The sequence below is a fragment of the Crinia signifera genome, chromosome 6 (genome assembly GCF_055691185.1).
Source record: "Crinia signifera chromosome 6, ASM5569118v1, whole genome shotgun sequence".
In the NCBI taxonomy this organism is placed as follows: Eukaryota; Metazoa; Chordata; class Amphibia; order Anura; family Myobatrachidae; genus Crinia; species Crinia signifera.
Genome location: NC_139222.1, coordinates 40,044,857 through 40,061,212, shown reverse-complemented (window position 1 = coordinate 40,061,212; position 16,356 = coordinate 40,044,857).

Sequence of the window (16,356 nt, the reverse complement as noted above, 5' to 3'; positions counted from 1 at the left end):
GTCGGCGGCCTTATCGTCATTGTATCCTGAAGACGGATCCATTTAGCACATCGATTAAACTAGTCCAACTTGTTTCTACATTTACCAAGACCCCGAGTGCCGCTTTATTTCCGTTGCGTGCTCTCTCTCTCCTGTATATATAAGAGTGCCAAAACTTGGTAGTTAATAATGTACTTTTTAATAAATATAAGTCTCAAAACATCAATTTCACAGCACTAGTTAAAAAAAACCTTATTTAAAAGATGTAATAGATATTGCACTTCTTTTAATTAATAATGCCCAGATCTCAGTGCTATGCTTAACCTCCTGAAAAGTCAGTTGACCTGATTGTACAGCTTATTGTCACAGTGTCATAGCTATCTTCTGATGATACCGTTGCACCCCGATAGCAGAGAAACACGGTGAGACGGGACATTGCACTACCTTTATCTGCTCTTCTGAGCGCCCACCCTCCCTGACCTGTGAGCCCTTTACCCAGACGAACTGCTGACAGTACAAGACAGGTAACAGATATTGCATCTCCAGGCTGACGGCTATTACACATTGATGGGTGAGAACTGTGACAATAAGCTATACAGTCAGGTCGACTGACTTAAGTGCAGGTGAGTGGGATTTTTTTGCCTGTACAGTATATTATGATTCTTAGGTTGCTTTTGTATGTGTATAGGTGTAACATTTTTTATGTATAATCATTTTTATGTATAATCGTTATTTATATTTATTTTTTATGTGGAACAACTTGCATGTCGTTTTAAGAGAGATCCCTGCACGACACATTCATCAAATTGCCACCATAGAATATAGCTAAGAGAGATAAGCAAGCACAGTATGCCTCTGTGCTCTAAAAAAGGGACAAAGACCAATCTGAATATGACTCCTCCCATCCACTGCACACCTCTAATAAGTAGGGATGTGCACCAGCCACTTTTCGGGTTTTGGGTTCTGATTACCTTGAGGTTTTGGGTTCTAATGGGTTTTGGCAAAACACCTCCTAAGTGTTTTGTGTTTGGATTTCTTGGGTTTTGGGTTCTGATTTTTTTGTTTAAAAAGCATAAAAACTGCTAAAATCACAGAATTTTGTTTTTTTTTGCTCCTACGCTATATTAACCTCAATAACATTCATTTCCACTCATTTCCAGTCTATTCTTAACACCTCACAATATTGTTTTTAGGGCAAAAGGTTGCACCGAGGTAGCTGGATAACTATGCTAAGCCACACAAGTGTGCGGCACAAACACGTGGCTCATGTAAGAGTGACACTGCAGAGGTAGATACGGCAGTATTAGGCAGTGGGCCCCAGACCAGACAGGTAGATACAGCAGTACTAGGCACCAGACAGCTAGATACGGCAGTACTAGGCACCAGACAGTAGATATGACAGTATTAGGCAGTGGGCCCCAGACCAGACAGGTAGATACGGCAGTACTAGGCACCAGACAGTAGATATGACAGTATTAGGCAGTGGGCCCCAGACCAGACAGGTAGATACGGCAGTACTAGGCACCAGACAGTAGATATGACAGTATTAGGCAGTGGGCCCCAAACCAGACAGCTAGATACGGCAGTACTAGGCACCAGACAGTAGATATGACAGTATTAGGCAGTGGACCCCAGACCAGACAGGTAGATACGGCAGTACTAGGCACCAGACAGTAGATACGACAGTATTAGGCAGTGGGCCCCAAACCAGACAGGTAGATACAGCAGTACTAGGCACCAGACAGGTAAATACGGCAGTACTAGGCACAAGACAGGTAGATACGTCAGCAATACTAGTATGTGCACCAGCAGAATTTATAATAATTAATTTTATTATTAGGTACTGCTTGCCAGTGACACTCAGTGGCACACGTCAGTGCACCAGCAGCATGGAATTATTTTTTACAGTCCCACACAGCACAAGTATTATTTTTTAATTAAATTAGATATAGCAGCCTAGTATGTACTTGTACTACTAGGTAGGTACACTTAGGCAGTAGAACTGCCCGTGGCAACAGTGGACTGAGTAAATAATACTGGCAACCTCTATTCACAGTATTCAGTGCAGGCAGCACCAGTGGACTATATATAATTCAATTAATTATTAATAATATAGCAGCCTAGTAGGTAGAGAAAATAAACTACTACGTAGGTAGCCAGGCAGGCAGGCAGTAGCACTGCCAGTGGTCACCTCAAAAGGTACTGTAGTTATATTGCACACCACCAGTAGCTTTATGCAGTGCACCAGCAGAATTTATATAATAATTAATTTTATATTAGGTACTGCTTGGCAGTGGCACTCAGTGGCACACGTCAGTGCACCAGCAGCATGGAATTATTTTTTACAGTCCCACACAGCACAAGTATTATTTTTTAATTAAATTAGATATAGCAGCCTAGTATGTACTAGGTAGGTACACTAGGTAGGCAGAAGCACTGCCAGTGGCAACAGTGGACTGAGTAAATAATACTGGCAGATTCAGTGCAGGCAGCACCTTTGGACTATATATATAATATAATTAATTAATTATTAATATATAATATAATATTACAGGCACAGCACAGCACCAGAGGTAGGCCCCAGCACAGAGGAGACAGTAGTACTACAGGTACACAGTTAGACTGTTCTCCTAAGCAGAGAGGAGAACAGAGTACACAGCAGCACTGAGGGAGACAGCCCCAGCAAATAAAATAATTGATTACAGCACAGCACACCAGAGGTAGACCGCACAGAGGAGACAGTAGTACTACAAGTACACAGTTAGACTGTTCTCCTAAGCAGAGAACAGAGTACACAGCAGCACTGAGGGAGACAGCCCCAGCAAATAAAATAATTAATTACAGCACAGCAGCACACCAGAGGTAGACCGCACAGAGGAGACAGTAGTACTACAAGTACACAGTTAGACTACACAGCAGCACTGAGAGACAGCACCAGCGATTGAAAAATATTGCCCTCAAGGTCAAGCTCAAGTTTAAGCCCCAGCAGTAGCACCAACACACCCTCTCCCAACCCACTACTTGACTGGAGTGAAGATGGCAGGCGCGGCAGACGCTTTTAAAGCCTCGCGAAATCCGGCGCCGGGAGATGATTTTCTGACCATGCGGACGGACCGAGTCAGGCGGGAATCTCTGAGCGCTGCTCGGAATCGGGCTAGGAATGATGACGTCCGTGGGGGCTCGGATCTCCGGAATCCGAGTCTGCACATCTCTACTAATAAGCCACACCTTTGCCACCGCTGACCTCTGTCAGTCTGCTCACATGACCGGAAATAGGGCAATGACATGCATACGATACAACCGGAAGTGGGGCAGAAGTGAGCCACGAGTGTTCCATGGACCAAACACTGGACTTTTTGGCACCAAAAGGAGCGCATGATTGGCCCCTAGCACTATAAGGACTCGTTTCAGTGCTACCAACACTAAACCAACACAGATTTCCTTGATAAAGACCCAAGTACGGGTCGAACCTTGCCACAACCCCACTTGGAGAGATGCTTGCTGGGACCCTGGAAGCCTTTACTTAATGACAGTGACTGTCACTTTAAGCGCTTTTGAGAACTTTTTAACCTAGTTCTCCACCGATTACGGTAATTTCTCCCCCCATGGTGAATCCTTTTTTTAATGGGGTTTTTTATATTGATAATGTACATTCTGTCTACATGTGATTTGTTATAATAAAACAGTGCTGTAATATATATGTTTTTATTCCTTACCATATATACGAATACGCCTGGATGTGAGCGGGTGTACACAGAATAACAAGTCCTTTATTTCTACCTTCCATACACTGGGGCAGATGTATTATAGCGGTGCATAGGGACATCGACAAGATGTATTACAGTGACGTAACTAGTCCCGCAGACCCCGTGGTGGCGGGGAGGCACTGAGTGAGTGAGGGCGGCGGGGGTCTGCAGGGCTATTGCTGTGCAGCACTGCCGCTGGGACCTGCCTTACCTCCCACCCCCCCTGCTCGTGCCATCGCTGCCGGGACCCAGAGATCTGCTTGTCTGCACCGGTCCCGGCACGCTGCTATGCCTAATGAAAAATGACCTTAACAAAATGTCCGCCCCCTTACCGCAGAAACCTTATGGTCTGCTGTTAGGGGCAGCCATTTTTATGAAGGTCATTTTTCATTAGGAGAAGCAGCGGGACTGTAGATCTGCGGGTCCCGGCCACAGACCCGGCAGCGGGGGCAGGCAGAGGGGTAAGTTTACACTGAAGCGCTGTCTCCCCAACACCACTCCCGGCCGGCTGGACTGGGCATGTGCGGGATCTCAGTACTCACACGAGATCTCCAGTGCAGCTCAGAGCTAACAGCAGGGACAGCGCTGTCCCAGCTGTTGAGATAGGGCTTCGCCACCCTGCTGATAGCCATTCATACATTGGCCTGCTATGCGCCCTTGTCATTTAGCACTCACGGGCTCCTTCATACATGGGCTCCCCCATAACAACTCTTCATACATCTGCCCCAATGTCTGAAATAATGGAGAAGAGGAGAGGTTTATCTCTTTACAGGGATCTATGGTATCTCTCTCTCCCGGTTCTTATGGTGAAGGGTCTGTTCATGTGCATGTGAATTAATCCCATTGGGATCCTGACATCTGATCTATCCTGACCTTATACACCCACTTTGAGGCGGAGGAGAGTAGATGATCAGCCTCCTCAGGGATGTTTTGTGTTCAGTTTGTTTTGAAGCGCCAGTGGAGAGGACACTACTCTTTGTGTTCTATACACATTGGGGCAGATGTATTATGCCTTAACAAGAGATAAATGCAAGGGTGATAAGGAGAGATAAACATCCAGCCAATCACCTGCTAACTGCCATGTTACAGGCTGCGTTTGAAAAAAGTCAGTAAGGAGCCGATTGGCTGGACGTTTATCTCTCTTTCTCACCCTTGTATTTATCTCTTGTTAAGGCTTAATACATCTGTCTCGGCTTCCGGTTCCGGTGCGGCGGATGTAGAAAGCTTCCCCCCGCATCTCCGTGCCTAACCCGCCACATATACCCTGCTAGAGCCCGATGGCTCACCCTACCTCACGCCAGACACAGCCTAATCCTCGCCGGTACCCGCAGTGAGCCTGCAGGAGCCGTCTTGTGATCGCAATGTCGGGGAAACAGCAGCGCGGCGCCAGAGAAGGAGACCGCTCCCAGACATCAGAGATGGCTGCCGAATCTTACATGGACCCCAGGGTTGCGACCATCACGCTCCCACAGGTACTCACCAACCCCTCCTTGCCCCAAGGGACTCACAGAGCACCCCAGCCAGAACGCAGGAGCCCTCCTGACCATCCCCTCACATATGAGGACATTGTACAGGCTGTGAGGGAGACGGTGCAGCCCATGCTTGCAGAGCAGGCACAAGTGAATGCTGCAGCACTGCAGCAAGCAGTGGCTGATATAAAAAGCCAATACAAACAGCTAAATAAGAGGGTGTCCCATGTAGAACACACAGCTGGGGAGAATTTTAAGGCAGTATCTGAGTTGCAGGAAACCACAGCAGCCCTGCACAAATCAGAAGTACAAGTCTGGGCTAAGCTAGATGGAAAACAGATCCCGCAGGAACAACCTGCGGGTTGTGGGACTCCCTGAAGCATTGAAAGGCCCTTCTCTCTATGTCTTTCTGAGACAGACTCTCCCAGAATTACTTGAAATAGCTGACGTCTGCAGCGACCTAGTCATCGAGCAAGCGCACAGAACAGAACAGGTCGGATATCCGACTCCACCGACGCCAAACCAAGAGTGGTCCTGTTTAAATGTCTCAATTATATCCACAAAGAGGCAATATGGGCAGCATCTCGCCGCAAGAGAGATTTACAGTGGAATGATGCCAGGCTATTAATATTTCAGGACTACTCCCCTGAACTCACACGGGCAAGAAAGGCTTTTCAGCCAGCATGCTCCACTCTAGCGCCGTCCAGGAGGAAATTTGCCATCCTCTACCCAGCACGGCTGCGTATTTTTATGGGATCCTCTTTTAAGGATTTCACTAATGCCAACGATGCTGATGCATATATTCAAGAACAGAATCTGCAGCAACGTGTTGAGGAGGATGGTTAAACCTCTGATCACCACGTGTTTGTGTATAGAATACTGCACCTAACAAGTATATCGGGCACCCGAATACTAAGCTTTGGAACTCTGACTGCAATGGGTAACAAAGACTGATGTATTTAATGGACCATCTTTAGTAAATACCTGTGCTACTTGGTGGGTAACTCATAGCACACACCTTCCCCGTTGCCCTATTTTACTGTCAACAAACCTGCTTACAGGTACAAGGGACACCGGGGTAAGAGATATACAACTGCGAGTTCAGTCAGCAATTTTCTTTAGATGTCTGTATGGCTTGAATGCAAATCTGAAACCTGGAAATGTTTTATGTCGCTGTTGTGACCGTTAATGTTGTGAGGATGGGGGAAAGAGGTAACTCTGACCCCAAATGCACGCACGTCAGTGCATACTTTTAAGGCATTGAGGTACAAGGGCGATCCAGGCTTGGGTTGCTCTTGGATATATCTATCCAGTTAACATTGAAGTTGTGGCGGGGCTGATACGGGGCCACCGCCAAGGTTGTTTTGATTTATTTTGATCATTTTTCGGTTCCCAGCACACTGGGAAGCCATTTAGAGCTTAGAAGCAGTGGGAGTCCATCAGATGGACATTTTTGGTACGACACTGATTGTTATCCCCCTTCCCTCCCAACTCCTACCCCCCTCTACCTTTCTCCATTGTCTCATGTTATGTGCTCCTGGTCTTATATGCTTAAACTGATTGTCTGTGAGATATGTCTATAATTAAGATGGCTTCATGGAATGTGGGTGGCATGTACCTCAATAAGAATGCAATAGATATTGTAATGTTACAAGAGACGCATTTACTCAAACCAGAATGTGTCAAGTTGAATATGTTGGGCTGGCGCGTATTGGCATCAGCCCCATACACGTCAAAGGCTCGGGGAGTTACTGTTTTAGCTAGAAAGCGGCTTCCAATTAAGATCTCTAAGACATTGGTGGACCCAGAAGGGCGATATGTAATGCTAGATCTAAAGATTCACCCTATTAGATATGTTATCATGAATATATATGCTCCTAATACAAACCCGAAAAAAATTCTTCCAACTCCTTCTTACAGTTCTAGCTCCATATATGCCACACCAGATAATCTTGGGAGGAGACTTTAATGCCATATCGTCCATTTACCTCGACACAAACTCTAAGTCAGTGTCCAGAAAACCACCCAAGATAGGAGTCCCATTTCTAGCAGAGAAGCTTGTGCTCATAGATACCTGGAGAGCACTACACCCTACTGATCGGGACTTTACCTGCCAGTCGGCCGCACACGGGACAATGTCCCAAATAGATTATTTGCTTATCTCTGAGGGTATGTTGTCTAATTACACTGGCTGGCCTCTCATGAGGACATGGAGGCCTCCTTCCTCCTTGCGGTAGATGCCGAAAAGGCCTTCGATGTGGTCTCTTGGGACCATATCTTCCACATGCTTACAAAATTTAATTTCCCCCTAAACTTAATCCATATCTTAAAATCTCTCTACTCTCGCTCCACCTCCAGACTTATTTGTAACGGATATTTGTCCGACCCCATTCAACTCTCCCGCGGAACGAGACAGGGATGCCCCCTGTCCTCACTCCTCTTTGCGCTGGCTATTGAGCCATTGGCAGTGGCTTTGAGGGGGCTACCTGAGTTTACTGGTATATCAGTTGCATCTAGAGAGCTGAAGCTCGCGCTCTTCGCGGATGATATGCTTCTTTTTATTAGTAACCCTTTGACTTCCATCCCGGCCATAATGCAATTAATACATGACTTCGGCTCCTTCGCAGGGTATAAAATTAACACAGACAAGTCGGAGCTTCTTCCTCTAAATGCCCCTGCATCCCGGCTTACTACCTCTTCACCTCCGTCTGCAATTTCTGACTTTAAATTGACATTGAAATATTTGGGGATACAGCTGCCCTCAGAGATAGGCAAGCTATACACACTTAATTACACGCCAATATTTACAAAAATATATGCGCTCCTCCAATCTTGGGTTAACATGCCAATATCACTACAGGGCAGAGAAGCAGTCTTGAAGAGTATTATCTTTCCGAAATTGTCATATGTTATGCAGATGCTCCCAATGTACCCCACGTCGTCTGACATTAAACGCTGTGAGGCAATGTTTTCTAAGTTCCTCTGGGGGGGAAAGAAACCAAGAATATCACTATCCAAATTGAAACTGAAGAAAGGTGATGGTGGAATGGCAGTCCCTGACATTAGAGCCTTCTCGAAGGCCACAGCATTTAGATACATCTGGGACTGGCTTTTGGGAACATCTACTTACACTAACTTAGACCTAGAACAGGACTCACTACGGCTCTACACACTGTCAGCCTTACTACATACTCCCAAGTCTATGCTCCCTTCAGAGGCAAAATTGCATCCATTATTCTGGAGTACATACTTGGCATGGTGGTCTGGAAATATACTAATGAAAAGACATCCGGCTCACTCCAGATTCCTGCAATTCTGTGGTAACCCCTGTTTCCCAGCGGCACAGGACAATACAAGATTCACCATGTGGGAAAAAAAGGGTATTATTTCCATTAAAGATGTATTCGACCCTGGGGGTGTTATCCTATCTTTCGCCTCCCTGGTCGAAAAATTCCAAATTGCTAACTCAGACTTCTTCATGTACAGTATTTGCAATTAAGGCATTATGTTCAGTCACTCCCTCCCCCATTTAACGCCTCATTATCCTTAGACCCTCTAACCTCTCTGACTGCCATGATTTCTTTAGCCCCATACAAGATCAAACTATTCTACTGGGATTTTCTGTCATTATGTCCCAATAATCTTTGGACGCGCGGAGTGTCGTCATGGGAATCGGACCTATGCCAACCTATGGTGCTCAAAGATCTACATTGGGATCTCACTAATGTTTTTAAATTTTTAGGCTACAGGAGACACATGTGCGTTTTTTTGCACAGGGCTTATATTTCTCCGGGACAACGGGCCCATATGGTACCTGATGCTTCCCCGAAATGTCTGAAGTGCGGCGCCTCTGTGGCACTATTTATCCACTGCTTTTGGACATGTCCCAAAGATAAAAAGTTTTGGTATAAAGTGTTAGGCTTTATTAATGCCACATTCAAACTTCAATTGACTTTTGATCCACTGCCAATTTTAATGCTAAATTTTTCTGTATGGCACCTTTCGGGGAAGCAAAAACTCCTATCGCCTTTATTATGTTTAATCCTCACTATAGGTAAGAAACTAATACTAACCAACTGGACCGTTAGGTCTCCACACAGGATCGACACAATGCGCACCCACCTTCTTAAAACCTTGTACCTAGAAAGGCAATCTACTCTGCCTAATATAGAAGAGGGGGGCCTATGTTTTTATAAGAAATAGGGACTGTATATTGAGTCACTGGACTCAGGTCAACAAAACCAAATTATGTCTCTGTTTGATTCGACAACGTGGAATACTTACCGCCAACTCTCTCTACTGGTAAATACGACAACTCTGACCCCCACATCTCCATATATCGCCTGAAATGTACTTATAGACTAACGGGATGAACAGCCCGACCAGGAGCACTTATCCCTATGTCCCTCCCTCACCCCCCCTCTCTCTCCTTATATTTCCTTGTACCTAATGTAATTGTTCTGTTATTATATTGTTGTTGTGTTTAGTTTAATTGTCACCTTGCAAAGTATGCAGCATTTTACCATAGGATGGTACCTTATATTAAACACTGTTTAAGCGAAAGACTCGCTACAGATATTGACTTAAAGGACACTGGACTCTGTTTTCTCCTGATACCTGAAGTCCCCTGCGACTTCGGCACTTATCAAATCCCTGCCCAGTCCTCACGGAGGTCTTAAGCAAAGGATGAGACTCTACAAGAGGGATTTGAGATATAATCATAGCTGATTGTTTTAGTTCATGTGCTCTACACTCTTGGTATGTCACAATGCTTTATTACCATGTATACTTCGCATTTCAGTTTATTTGTAAAATTACAAAAATTTGAAAATCAAAAAAAAAAAATACATCTGCCTCATTGGCCATTATTCTGGTTCACTCGCAAATGCAAATTCCTTCTCAAATGGACAAAATCATGTGCACTGCAGGTGGGTCAGATATATCTTGTGCAGAGAGTATTAGATTTGGGTGAAAATAAAGCAGCCAGGATTTTCTCTGCACAGAAACAAAGTAACTCACCCAAATTGAAATCTCTTTGCACATGTTACATCTGCCCCACCTGCAGTGCACATGGTTTTGTCTCTTTGAGAAGGAATTTGCCTTTGTGAATGAACCAGAGTAAGGACCATTGTCTTTAGTTGCTTTTGTACATGGTGTGGGGACACCACCAAAGTGTTTGTTTTTCCACCAACTGCAAATTGCCATTAGTTCATAGATTTCAAATAAATGAATTACTTATTATTTACTTTAACTTTATATATTAATCCTGCTAAAAAAATCATTTAAACTGTTTATCAAAAAATTGTACAAAGAATAAGACAGAGAATTAACTGATTATACTTATTTTAAAAATAAATACAAATGTCACAGAATAATATAAATACAAGTATCAATTTAATAAAAGGATAACACTGTACTTTACCTCTATGGAGGGAAATCAAGTGTTTTGTGTGCATGAGGCCGCTTAATGGCGCCCCAAAGTAGCAACTCAAGTGCTACTCTGTTCGGGTGTGCATAGGGTTGACATTACTGTGATGTTGTTTGTTATTTAGGTAGGTTGTTAACTATTCAGAAGGGATACGGTCATTAGGTCTACACCAACTAGGTTGCAGTGAATACCTTGTCCCCTGCTGGCTCTCCTGGGGGGCAGCCTGTGCTGCCTGGCTGCCGGGGAGCCCACGCCCCCCCCCCCCCCCCCCACATACGTTCTGGGGCAGGCAGAGAGGCTTCCATCTCCCTGCCTGCCACTATCATCAGGCTCCCTGCGGCACCCTATCCATACCCCCTTCATCCTAAACCAACCCTCCCACCCCACAGCCTAACTGTAACCTTCCCTTCAAACCTAACCCTCAATAGTGCACAATCCTAACCTCTCCCAGCTCCAAACCTAACCTCTTGTTAGGCTTGCACTTAATATGAAGACATTCCAAAGTTGATCATTACAAAACATGTTTTCCCCCAGTACACCACGGGGCATTAGCAATCAGATTGGAAAGCTAACACATGGTAGTAGGTAATTCAAAAATCTTTGTTTTATATATATATATATATATATATATATATATATATATATATATAGATAGATACATAAATACATAGATAGATAAATAGATAGATACAGAGCACCACAGCACTCACCGTTCCTACGAATGGGGTGCAAACAGCACTCACCATTCCCAGGTTGGGTGTAGTGACCTGTGACCACATGCTCTAATAAATACAAATACAGGGGCTTAACACTCACCATAATGAACTAACTCACCTTAATATACAAATAATCAAATAAATAATGGGGTTTTAGTTCATGAATTGATCAATGCATTTAAGCTTGCAGCCCATCGCCAAGGAACCCAATTTCACTGCAAGTCCTACACTAACAATTGGTCTCTGTTATTATTTCTGGAATGTGTGGTCACTTAGGGGCTGAAGTATCAAGCAATTTTTGACTTTCTGGAGATTTACACAATAAATAATTGCCTCCCATATGTATTAAAAAAAGCTCTACTGTACAGAACTAATGGACAAATGTAATCTACCTAGACAAGACTTTTACAAATATCTCCAGCTGCGTCATTGGCTGACCTCGAGTTCTGGTTAACCCTATGTGCCACTTTCCTTCCCTAAAAGGATTGTAGCAAGAGTGTCCTCACAGGTTCATAAGGGTGGGGTTTCCAAATGGTACAACTACCAAATTGGCAAACTTAAATCTGGTAAACTGGTAGCCCAAACTAGATGGGAGAATGACTTAGGTAGGACTTTTACTGTGGAAGAATGGGATTATATTTCTCACTCATGCTTCAAGCTCTCCAAGTGTCTCAACCAATGTGAGATGTTCTATAAGCTATGTCATAGAGCCTATTTCACCCCCAGGCGGCTGCACAAGATATGGCCATAAGTTTCCAATTTGTGCTGGAGGGGATGCGGACATGTTGGATCTATCCTACATATTTTTTGGGAATGCATGGATATATTGATGTTGGGCCGTAATTCAAATTCTCTTTGAAAAAGCTCCAATACGAGCGAAACGCGTTAGAGGAGAAATTGCCCGGTGTCTTTGATCCAAGGAGGGACCTCTAACAGCCACAACTACCGCTATCACCTAACAACTGCACAATCCGGAGAACACAGACCCACATCCACTTCCTGACAGAGAGCGGGTGAGAAACGCTACTCTGCAGTTACACGGGCCAGCCTGATGCCTGACCGGGACCCCAGCCGTGTGTGAGAAACTGAAGTACAACTGCCAGCTCTGGGTCAGTGCCACGGCGGCGGGCGGTTTGCGGGTGTAGAACGGAGAGCCACAGACTGAGAAATACTTACAAGCTCTCCTGCCTCCCTGCTAATTTGAATTACGGCCCAACATCAATATATTCATGTGGAGTCTGTGAGTATGAGATATACAAAAGTGCATTGGACAAATATATATTAAAACAACAAGCGGTGACTGGAGATCACAAAATTGGCTGCTAATATTGTTCCCCCTCCCACTGGAAAAGCAATATTTATTTTTAAATTCATCAGTCTATAAAAAACCCAAAGAAAGCTTCCCTTTGAGAAGCAACATTATTTAATTTAATTTATTTTTTCAGGTGGCCACCGATTTCAATTGTGTAGAGTTTATATGTGTTTTATTCATTGTTATGTATAAGAAAATGTCTTTTAATTTCTAAACTTGGTATATTCATATTAATAAATATATTTATCTACAACCTAGTAGTGATCGTTGATTCAGCCACACGTGCACCTGGTTTTATAAGCGCAGTCTCTCTGTATAAAAGTTTCTTGGTAGTACAGGTGGGGTAAACCTAGGTGCACCCAACACCTGCTTAGGTGTGAGATCACAATCACACCATCTAGTCTGCTGCTAAATAGATCATATCCTGTCATAATATTAAATTAAGATACTAGAAAGTAAATTGAAATTATTACAGTTTAATTAGCGCCTATCACAGTGGGAAAAAAAACTTTTTTTCCCAAAAGTGGTGGCTTGTTTCATTATTCCCTATCCATTTTCCAAGAAGATGCCTATATTATGGAACAGAGCCTGATAGCTACTAAAGCAGCGATAGGTCAATCCTGGAAATCAACTCGGGTCCCTGATAAACAACTTGTTATAAATAAGGTTCATAAACATTATTTATTCGAGACAGCTGATCATAGATGCAATCTCTCGGCGAACTCTACCCATCCTAAATGGATCAAGTGGAGTGATTATAGTGAGAGAATGGACATTCCCCTTGGAGTCCACCACCAGACAGATTTATCTTTATTATTATCCCCTGACCATGAAGCTGAAACAAGAACTATACTTACATCCTTAGATATATAGGGATGTCCGTGTTTTTCTCTTTCATTTTTTTTTCCATCAATACATTTTTATTGGTGCAGAAAGTTTATATGGGGTACAAAAAGAAAGAGGGGACATTCAGGGGTGGAGGGGGGGAGGGGACATGGACTTCAATCGTAGTCAAGTACAAGTTGACTCAGAACACATTACTTACAGTATGTCGCTACGCAGAGCGACTAATGAGAGAGCATGGTTATGGACATAGCAAAACATGGCTAACACAGTAGTCTTCAAATCTACCGAATAGGAGGAAACTAACAAGCATAGGAGGAAGAAGGAGAAGGCATAGGGCCCCGGTCCAGGGATGGGGAGGCTTCAGGAAGTTCGTTCAGGCTGAACTGTGATGAAGTCAGGGGGGCTGCAGAGGGAAGGAATCTGGTACCATCTCCTTCCGTGGTATATGTGTACCATGGTAACCAGCGGGGGTGGGGGTGGGGGAGTTCAGATGAGGAGGGTAGTGAACTGGTTTCCATAAGGTAATGGTGGTTTGTTTTCAAGATAACCTGGAGAAGGGATGCGGGGGCAGGTTGTTTCCATTGCTGGGCTAAGTTCGCCCGTGCAGCAATAAGTATATGCCCGAAGACATATGCTTTTTCCACTGGGACTCCTGGGGGGAACACATGGAATAGGGCGATATGTGGTGACGGGGTCAGAGTAAATTGGAGGACATCAGAGATTAACTTGAAGACCTCGTCCCAGTACCTCCGGAGCTTAGGACAGGACCAGAAGATGTGGTATATGTTGCCCACACAGCCACACTGTCTCCAGCATTGGTTAGAGCAGGAGGGCCAAAAGGTGTGGAGACGGTCAGGAGTCAGATAGAGTCGGTTGATGAGTTTAATGTGCATCTCAGTGTGGTTAAGGCAACGGGACATTGTGTAGGAGGATAGAAAAATCCGTCGCCACTGGGAAGGTGTGAATGACCTGCCAATGTCCGACTCCCACTTCCTGTGGGCAGAGGTCTTGGAGAACTCAGGGAGGGTCACCAGGGTTTTATACAGAATGAGATTTCTCCTGTAGTGTAACATGGAAGGCCTGGAGAGAACTATCTGTGAGAGTGCATCTGGGGGGGAGTAGTTGTGGAAGTTGGCTTTCCACCGACTGGAAGTTGTAGATAGTGGTAATGTTCTGTGTTGGGGAGTGAGAACCGGCGTTGGAGGGTGGTAAAGGGAATCATAGAGTGAGCGTCCAGGACGTCACCAAGGGAAGCAATCCCGCAGGAGGTCCAGACAGATAAACGGAGGTTGGGAATCAACTTCGCTACTATAGTGATAGGTAGGGTGGCGATAAGGGAAGTCGGAGCTGGAAGAGTGGCAGTCAATTGGTCCCATGCGTGAAGAGTGGCTTTAGTGGAGTAGGTTCGGGAGGGCAATTCTAACATGTTTTGGGATCTTGAGTAGGTCCGATAATGGGATGTGGGGAGAATGGGTTTGTCCAATGCTCACCCACGCTCTAGGGGAAGCATGGTCAGTGTAGTTCTTAACTGAGGCTAATAGGCAAGCTGACTGATAGCGGAATAAGTCGGGGAGGTCGAGTCCACCAAAGGCTCTGGGGATCGACATTTTTGAGCGGGCCATTGCTGGGGGTTTAGCTGACCAGACATATTTTGTCAGAATGGAGGTAGCAAGTTGCAGAGACTTTTTTGGAAAAACATAGGGGATAGTGCGGAACAGATACATTAATTTAGGGAGAAGTGACATTTTAAATGCTGCCATGCGCCCCATCCAGGAAATTTCAAATGATAACCAGGACTTGGATGTAGCAGCAAGGGATGTGAGGAGCGGGGATAGATTGGCATCAAAAACTTTCGCCATAAGGGGTGTAATATGTATGTCTAGATATTTTATCGAAACCGTTTGCCAATTATATTTGTAGGTAATTTTTAGATGGGGTAGATAGTATGGCCAGATTTATCGGGAGAGCATCAGTTTTAGTTGTGTTGAGCTTGTAGTAGGAGGCCGCACTATAGGAGTTGAGTATTGAGTGGAGAAGTGAAAGGGAGGAAACAGGGTTGGTCACAAAGAGTAAGACGTCATCTGCGAAGAGACTAAGCTTATGGCTGATGGAGCCTGTTCGTAGGCCTGGAAGGTTGGTGTCGTTGCGAATTGAGATGGCCAGGGGTTCTATGGAGAGAACGAATATTAATGGGGAGAGAGGGCAGCCCTGTCTAGTGCCATTGGAGATCTTAAAAGAGTCGGATACGAAGCCGTTGCTGAACACCTGGGCCGACGGGGAGCTGTATAGCGACAGAATCGACGTAAGGATCTGATCCCTGAAGCCAAAGCGCGACAATACCTCTTGCATGTATTTCCAATTGAATCTATCAAATGCTTTTTCAGCGTCCAAAGATAGGAGGAGGAGGTCTTGTTCTGCGGAGATAGAGTCAACCAGGTTGAACACCCTCCTGGTGTTGTCCGAGGCCTGACGGCCTGGAACATATCCAGTCTGGTCCGGATGTATCAGCAAGGGCAAAAATTGATTGATACGGAGCGCCATTAGCTTGGCAAACAATTTAATATCATTATTCAGTAATGCAATAGGGCGGTAGTTTTGGCAGAAGGCTGGATTTTTGCCTGCTTTTGGGATGGTTACTATGCGGGCTTCTAATAACTCTGGGGGGGCAATGCCTGTGGAGGAGAGTTCATTAAAAAGATTAGTTAAGTATGGGGATAGAAGGTCGCTAAATGTAATATAAAAGTCTGTGATAAATCCATCAGGCCCGGGCGCTTTATTGCGGGGAAGAGATTTAATAGCTGCTTGAACCTCTGACTGTGTCCAGGGGGCGTTAAGAGAGTCTAATTGTTCCGAGGTGAGG